Source organism: Otolemur garnettii, unplaced genomic scaffold (genome assembly GCF_000181295.1).
Source record: "Otolemur garnettii isolate 467f Iridium unplaced genomic scaffold, OtoGar3 scaffold00219, whole genome shotgun sequence".
NCBI classification, from domain to species: domain Eukaryota; kingdom Metazoa; phylum Chordata; class Mammalia; order Primates; family Galagidae; genus Otolemur; species Otolemur garnettii.
Window position 1 is genome coordinate 1696407 of NW_003852614.1, and position 9032 is coordinate 1705438.

General features: G+C 38.7%; 1 pseudogene; it reads left to right on the forward strand.

Moving 5' to 3' along the window:
* The first annotated feature begins 1046 nt into the window (after nucleotides 1-1046).
* On the forward strand, nucleotides 1047-2094 carry LOC100957074 (annotated as a pseudogene).
* Nucleotides 2095-9032: the final 6938 nt, after the last annotated feature.

Consider the following 9032-nt stretch of genomic DNA (forward strand, 5'->3'; position numbering starts at 1 on the left):
TCTCTCTCTATATATATATACATACATATATATGCAGATAGAATTTTTACAATTAGATAGTTTGATACTCTTCTAAAACTCTACTTTCATTTAATTGTTATTTTAACAATTGTTAAATTGAAATTGTTTCATTTATTTGTTATTCATAACGTTTCCTACCAAAAATATTAATTTTGCAATGTCACTTTTAATGGCTATGTAGTATTCCATAGTATAGATTTATACAGTATCTTTTATTGTTTAGCCTTTTACCTTTTGATAGACATTTAGATTGTTTCCATCACTTTGCTGTTATACACCTGGCAAAGAAACCTTATTGGTTGTAAACCAATTAGAATCTGGATTCTGATGTGGTGGATTTCTTAAGATATGAAAGTGATCTTACGCTCTGAGTATACAACATGGAGTCTATTAAGGACCAAATGTTTGCCCTCCACTCATATACTAAAGCCCTAATTCCCTATGTGGCTGTATTTGGAGATGGGGCCTTGGTTATAATGGTGGAACATTGATCCCATAGGATTAGTGTCCTTATAAAAAGAGACACCAGAGAGTTGTTTCTTGCTCTTTGTCCCTGTGTTTAGTCATTGAGGGAAGGCCATTTGAAGACCTAAAAGCAAGGTCATCTACAAGCCAGAAACAGGGCACTTACCAGGAGCCAAATTTTCTGAAACTGTGATCTTCGACTTCCCAGCCTATAGAACTGTGGGAAATAAATTTGAGTTGTTTAAGCCATCCAGTCTGTGGTATTTTGTTATAGTAGCCTGAGAAGACTAACACAGAGTTCATTGGCCAAATTCTGTGAATCTACCTAGGATTTATCTTATATACTTACACATACACACACCCCTGGGATTCATTTTATATATGTTCTAATTAATTAGTTTGCTGTCCTTTCATTTGTTAAGCTTTTAAGGTAGGGATATAATTAATTAATTTCCTTACTTATAAAAACATTTTAAAAATTGTAAGTTTTCCTTTCAATACCAATTTGACAGCAACCCATACATTTATTTTACCTGTACATTTTTAAAATAAATTGTTTGATGATAGAACAGCAGAAGCACAAGGGCCCAGAGTTGCCACTGGTGCCAGTAAAGCGGCAGCGACATGAGTTGCTGTTGGGAGTGGTGGGGTCAGGCCCAGGATCGGGGCAGCAGCAAGCCACGCGGGAAGCTTTGCTGCAAGGAGGGCCTCCAAGGTGTTCCTCCCTTCAAGCCCTGATTATGCTGCTCTCAGGACATGAAGGGGAAGTATATTGCTGCAAGTTTCATCCCAGTGGACCAACTTCAGCATCTGCAGGATTTGACCGACTGATATTGCTGTGGAATGTCTATGGTGACTGTGATAACTATGCCATATTGAAGGGACACAGTGGAGCAGTGATGGAACTGCATCATAACACAGATGGGAGTATGCTCTTCTCAGCATCCACAGATAAAACAGTGGCAGTGTGGGATAGTGAAACAGGGGAGAGGGTTAAAAGGCTAAAGGGACATACTTCCTTTGTGAATTCCTGTTATCCAGCCAGGAGGAGGCCCCAGCTTGTCTGCACTGGCACATCCAGAAGAAAGCAGCCATCCAGACATTTCAGAATACATACCAGGTGTTAGCTGTGACCTTCAATGATACAAGTGATCAGATTATTTCTGGTGGAATAGACAACGATATCAAGGTCTGGGACCTGCACCAAAACAAGCTGGCTTACACCATGAAAGGCCATGCAGATTCAGTGACTGGCCTGAGTTTAAGTTCTGAAGGCTCTTATCTCTTGTCTAATGCAATGGACAATACAGTTCGTGTCTGGGATGTCTGGCCATTTGCCCCCAAAGAGAGGTGTGTGAAGATATTTCAAGGAAATGTACACAACTTTGAAAAGAATCTTCTGAGATGTTCTTGGTCACCTGATGGAAGCAAAATAGCGGCTGGCTCAGCTGACAGGTTTGTGTATGTGTGGGATACCACCACCAGGAGAATATTGTATAAGCTGCCTGGCCATGCTGGCTCCATCAATGAAGTGTATTTCATCCCAATGAGCAGATCATTCTCTCAGCATCCAGTGACAAGAGACTGTATATGGGTGAGATTCTGTGAAGATACCAGTGGAAAACTACAAGATTGCTTGAGTTGAGACCTCCAACTGCATAAGTGGTGTCAAACGTTACCCAGGCTAGCATCCTCCCTTCAGATGACCAGATGACCATCATCACTAGGAGAGACAGAGGAGGCAGTGGCCATATTCCAAAAACCACTTCTATCCCATTTCACCAGGATGATTAAAGCAAGCTCCCAGTGGTCTCTAAAAACCACCTGCCAGATTTCAGGGACTATTTTTGTTTTAATATGTTTTCTTCAAAGGGACAAATATTGATTGGTTTGTTTTCCTGTTTTTTAATCCAGGCAAATGACATATTTGTTGGTTGGGACTTTTTTTTTTATTCAATACCTGACTTGTATGATAGGTTCTTTCTGTGTTTCTCTGAATCATTTTGTATTAAAAGCCAAATAGATGTTTTTTTACAAGAAAAAAATTGTTTATTTTAGAATAATTTACATTTACAGAAAAACCTCAAAGGTGGTACACAGTGTTCCCATATACCTCTTATCCAGTTTTCCCTAATGTTAACATTCGTGTAATCATGTTATATTTGTCAAACTGAGAAATTGACATTGATACATTAGCATTAAGCTCCAGACTTCATTAAACTTTTTATCAGTTTTTCCATTAATATCTTTTTCCTTTCCAGTATGCAAGTCAGTGTATCACATTGAATTTAGTCATCAGGTCTTTTTAGTCTCCTCTGGTTTGCAATAGTCTCTTAGTTCTTCCTTGTTTCCATGGCTTTGATGATTTTGAGAAGTACTGGTCAGGTACTTTATAAAATATCCCTCAATTTGGGCTTCTCAATTTCAAGCTTGCCATGCCTGGCTAATTTTTTCTTTCTTTCTTTTTTTTAAAATAATAATTAGACTGGGATTGGAGAAAAATAGTAAAGAGGTGAAGTGCCTCATCACAGGATAAGTGCCTTAACCACTTATGATGTTAATCTTGATTGCTGGGTTAAGGTATTGTTTGTCTGGTTTCTCCACTGTAAAGTTTCTCTTTTTCCCTTCCCACACTCTATTCTTTGGAATTCAGTTGCGTCTAGCCTACACATGAGGATGAGGACAGAATTAAGCTCCACTTCCTGGAGGGGAAGGTATATATACATATTGTAATTCTTCTGTAAAGATTTGTCCCTTTCCCACCATTTATTTGTTTATTCAATCATTTATTATTTGCGTTTTTTTTTTTTTGAGACAGAGTCTCATTCTGTTGCCCCAGGTACAGTGCAGACAGAGGCTTCCTTGTAGCTCTTAGCAACCTCAAATACCTGGGCTCAAGCAATCTTCCTGCCTCAGCCTCCCCAGTAGCTGGGACTGCAGCCATCAACCACAATAAGCAGCTAATTTTTTTAGTTTTAGTAGAGTTCTGGCTCTTGCTCAGGCTGGTGTCAAACTCCTGACCTCAAGCTATCCTTTCACTTTGTCCACTCATAGTGCTAGGATTATAGGCATGAGCTACTATGTCTGGCATCATTTATTGTTTACTCAATAATTTATATCAGACCAGGCACGGTGGCTTACGCCTGTAATCCTAGCACTCTGGGAAGCTGAGGTGGGTGCATTGCCTGAGCTCAGGAGTTTGAGACCAGCCTGAGCAAGAGCCAGACCCTGTATCTACTAAAAATAAAAAAAAAATTAGCCAGGCATTGTGGTGGATGCCTGCAGTCTCAGCTACTTGGGAGGCTGAGGCAGGAGGATCATTTGAGCTCAGGAATTTGAGGTTGCTGTGAACTATAACACCATAGCACTGTACCGAGGGTGACAAAGGGAGATTTCGTCTCAAAAATAACAATAATTTATATCAATATAGACTCACGAATATATATTTTATACATCGGATTATAATACAATACTATGCTACTTGTTTAAATTATTCCATCTCTGGCCATTGACAGCTTTTTCAGGTTGTTCCTGTGTCCCTTTGACATGCTCCCATTCTTTTATTTTTTGAGCACTTTTTTGCTTTCTGACAAAGCATTTTGGCAAAGTCATTTGTATTTTAATGCATTTCAATATGCTGGATTCACATTTTGTTTCCCCTAACATTCTCCATTATTGTCTTTAAATTTCTTTTCTGAGCCAGTGATCAAGAGAATATTTTTTATCACCATTCAGCTGTGGATTTTAATTCTATATTTATAATTTATTTCTAAGTTTACTACATTGTATCCTGTGACTATGTAGAATTTCTGTTTTTTAAAAATCTTATCTAGGGCAGTGCCTGTGGCTCAGTGGGTAGGGAGCTGGTTCCATATACCGAGGGTGGCAGGTTCAAACCCAGCCCCAGCCAAACTGCAACAGAAAAATAGCTGGGTGTTGTGGCAGGTGCCTATAGTCCCAGCTACTCGGGAGGCTGAGGCAAGAGAATCCCCTAAGCCCAGGAGTTGAGGTTGCTGCTAGCTGTGATGTCATGGCACTCTACCGAGGGCAACAAAGTGAGACTTTGTCTCTAAAAAAAAAAAATCTTATCTAATAAGAGAATTTTTATTTGCAAATACATAAATAATATTTGTGGATGATTCATGTACGCTTATAAGGAAAGTGTAATTCCTTGCCCTGCTCACTAAATTCTTATCATGTGACAGCCTAGTCTACATTATTCATTGTATTATTTAGCTTCATACTTTTCAAACTTTATCTCCAATCACTCTCTATCAAAAGGTTATGGAAGAATGAAGGAAGAAGTAATCATTCTGCCTGGTGAAGACTTCCCTGAGAAGGTGATACTTGATAGGGGCTTAAGAGATGAATAGGCTTTATTATGTTGTAGAGAAAACATGAACAAAGGCAAAATGAGGTTAAAATGTTCAGAAAACATGATTTTGTCGAGTGTAATACTTTGAATCATGATAGGGAGTGATTGGAGATAAGGCTGAAAAGATTAATGTGGCCAGAGTGTGAGGAGCCTTTTCTGGCTGACCCTTTGAGAGGCAGCCCTCTGGACATCAGTCAGGTACTCTTCTCACTTTCTGCTTCCACAGTTACCGTTGACAGACTTCTGGCTATTTGGTCTACCAGGCATTGTCATCTGAGGCATTTTTGGGAAATGTTCCTTCCTGTCCTCACATACCATGATTAAGTCCTATTGATTAGTTCCCTTGATGTTCACCACATAAGAAGTACTGCTTCCACAGTGCCTCTACCAGAATATCCTAAACTGTGCTCTGGATACCACAAATGTCCTCTAAATATTTTTGAGATACCCTAATATTCTAAGTGTCTGCTCTATACAGGAGACATCCAGGATATGGAGCAGACTCTTAGAATATTAGGGTATCTCAAAAATCTTTAGAGACAGATGGGGAGATGGAGGAGAGATTGCATTGTTGGGGAAAGGGTGAGGGTAAGGAAAAAAGATACAGGGGGAGTGAGTTTTTGAGGAGGAGCAACTGGCCAAGGCTAATAAGAAAACAAAGCCTTAAACTGCCATACCTTTGTTCTTTTACTCTTCTGGGGAGCCATGAGCATAAGACAACCTCATTCTCATGTGGCTGTGAGCCCTTGAGACTTTTTGGGAAAAAAAATCTGCTCTCATTTCCTCTTCCTGGAAGAAAAAACAAAACAGGTGGGAATAATTCAAATCTATTTCCTATTTGATTTAATTACCTTCTGATCACCCTCTACAACCTCGGTTCTCAGCCTGTGGGTTGCAACCAATGAAAATATATCCTGCATATCAGATAGTTACATTATGATTCATAACAGTAACAAAATTACAGTTATGAAGTAGCAACGAAAATAATTTTATGGTTGGGTGTCACCACAACATAAGGAACTATATTAAAGGGTTGCAGCATTAGGAAGGTTGAGAATCATTGCTCTACAAGCTTTCATTTTGCCCTGAGTCTGACTTCTCCTAAAAAGGCTTTGCCCAACATGATAGGCTCCCAAATCAAATCAGTCACCTTCCCTATATTATTAGCAGCCTTCTCTGACATGCTGAGGAATTTGAACTTTTTCTTGTTGGTCAGCATTTTCGGGACTGTATTTAGAGGAACTCTAAATGTTCCGTGCGATGTCAGTAAATGATATTTGAAGCAAAGATTATATTGTCAAGTAAGTTTAGGTAATGCTAAGTACTCCCTTTCCAAGAGTCACGGTGCCCATTAGTGTACTAAAGACTCTCAAAATAGGCTCAGCACCTGTAGCCCAGCAGCTAGGATGCCAGCCACATACACTGAGGCTTGAGGGTTCGAACCCAACCTGTGCCAGCTGAAACTACAATGACAACCACAATAAAAAATAGCTGGGCATTGTGGCAGGCGCCTGTAGTCCCAGCTACTAGGGAGGCTGAGGGAAGAGAATCACTTGAGCCCAAGTGGTTGAGGTTGCTGTGAGCTATAACACCACATCACTCTACCCAGGGCGACAGCATGAGACTCTGCCTAAAAAAAACCCCAACAAAAATGGTGGTGCCTGTGGCTCAAAGGGGTAGGGCACCGGCCTCATGTGCCAGAAGTGGTGGATTCAAACCCAGCCTCAGCCAAAAACTGCAAAAAAAAAAAAAAAAAGAAAGAAAGACTCTTAAAATACTTCAATAAATACATTTGTCTAACTTAGTTTAATCCAGAATCTCCCATACTTATTTTACCACAGAACTATTTCTTCCTGTGTAATATTCATTAACATTTGTGGATCATTAGTGGTATCCAGAGCACAGGTTAGAATATTCTGGTAGAGGCACTGTATGAGCAAGAAAGGATTTTAAGCAAGGAAATGATAAGTCAGATGTAAGTTTTGGTAAGATTGACCTTGAAGTAGTTCAAGGAATGGATTCAAGTATCTTTTTTTTTTTTGGGCCAGGGATTCATTATAGAAGACTTTTCTAGAGGGAGTGGCATTCATCTAGGAATGTTAATGACAACTTTTTTTTATTTTTTATTTTTTTAATGAGAACCATGACTAAGTTGTGACCATGGAGATGGAGAGACAGGTGAGGTTAGTCTTAAAATGATAAAGTTAATATGATTTGGTGATAAAATGTGAGGTTGGGAGGAGGAAGATGCTTTGCTTGGTGTTGGGTATATTGAGGTTGAGGTGCTTTTTGGAGATTGGTAAATTTGATATATTGGGCTATGATTTATGAGGAAAATATGGATTAGAAATAGATATTTTAGTGAGACTCTGCCTCAAAAAAAAAAAAAAAGAAAGAAATAAATAGAAATTTGAGACCTGAAATAATGTAAAATGAAAGAAGAGGGTGAGATCCCACCCAAGACAACTAGCAAAGGAAAAAGGAGTAGTAGTTCAAATGGTCTTTTAATTTTTGGTCATTTGCTACTTTTAAAAAATGTGCCTGGTTTTTTACCTCTCAACTTTATCTTACTAGGGGTTTTTGCTTTTTTGTTATGGTTTGATTTATAGCATTTTGGTCTCTCCTCTCTACCTGGTGGAGGTGGGGTACTGTGTCTGAGCCAGATGGCACAGAGCTGTTAACCTCAAGGTAATCACCCAACCTGGAACCCCCAGAGATTGGGGTCTGTAAGGGTGGGTCATAATACCCTACTATACACCTATGCTATTCTTGTCTTTTTTTGTTATTGTTGTCTTTCTTTTTTTGTTAATATTTCCTTTAACTCACCCCCCTTCTCTCTCTCTATCTTTCTCTTTTTTCTTCTTCTTTAATATCTTTTTTCCCTTCTTGCTCCTCAATCTTCTCATCCTTCTGGTCTTGTACCAAAAGGACTCATTAAAATTTTAGGCCAGTAACATAGTAACTTAGAACAAGAAGAAGTAAAAGGAAAGTTAGGGTAAGGAAACAGATACAAGAAAGCACTCATGAAGAAGAATCAACAGAAAAATCCTGGCAACATGAAATGCCAGTCCAGAGTAAACCCTTCTAGGGATCACGAGGTAGCTACAGCAGAGGAGTCATCCCTATGAGGAAATGTTAGAAATGACAGAAGGGGAATTTAGAATACATATGTTGAAAATAATGAAGGAAATTGCTGAGAAAATGGAAAATAATCAAAAAACAATGAAAGAAATTGCTAAGAAAGTGGAAAATAACCAGAAAGAAATTCAAAAACAAAATCAAATAAGAGATCAACAATACGAGGAATACAGAAAGGACATAGCAGAGTTGAAAGAACTGAAGCAGTCACTCAGAGACATCAAAGACGCAATAGAAAGTATTAGTAATAGATTAGACCATGCCAAAGAAAGAATCTCTGAGCTAGAAGATAAAGACCTTGTGATAACCCAAATTGTTAAAGTGGCTGAAAAGAAGAGAGAGAAAGCAGAACGCTTGTTGATAGAATTGTGGGACGCTATGAAGCATTTCAATATATGAGTTATAGGTATCCCTGAAGGGGAAGAAGAATGCCTCAGAGGAATAGAAGCCATTCTAGAGACTACTATAAGTGAAAACTTCCCTAATATTACCCAAGATTCCGGCATACTCGTTTTTGAGGGATATAGGTCCCCTGGTTGCCATAACTCAAATAGACCTTCCCCAAGGCATTTTGTAATGAATTTATCTAAAGTCAAGGCTAAAGAAAAGATTTTGTAGGCTGCCAGGGGTAAGCGCCAACTGACCTACAGGGACAAACCTATTCAGGATGACCACAGACTTCTCTAATGAAACTTTTCAAGCTAGAAGACAATGGTCACCTATCTTTAACCTACTTAAACAGAACAATTTGCAACCCAGAATTCTATATCTCGCTAAGTTAAGCTTCAAAATTGAAGGAGAATTTAAAACTTTTATTGATATGCAAACAATGAGCTAATTTACCTCAACAAGACCAACTTTACAGGAAATATTTCAACCTGTCCTACACACTGACCATCATAATTACTTCAGCAAAGTAATCACCCAGAAATTAAAGGACAGAACCTAGTTTTCACAATGAAGCAAATGACAAAACTAAACAATGGACTTTCCAAAATAAGATGAATAGAACGCAACCACACTTGTCAATTAT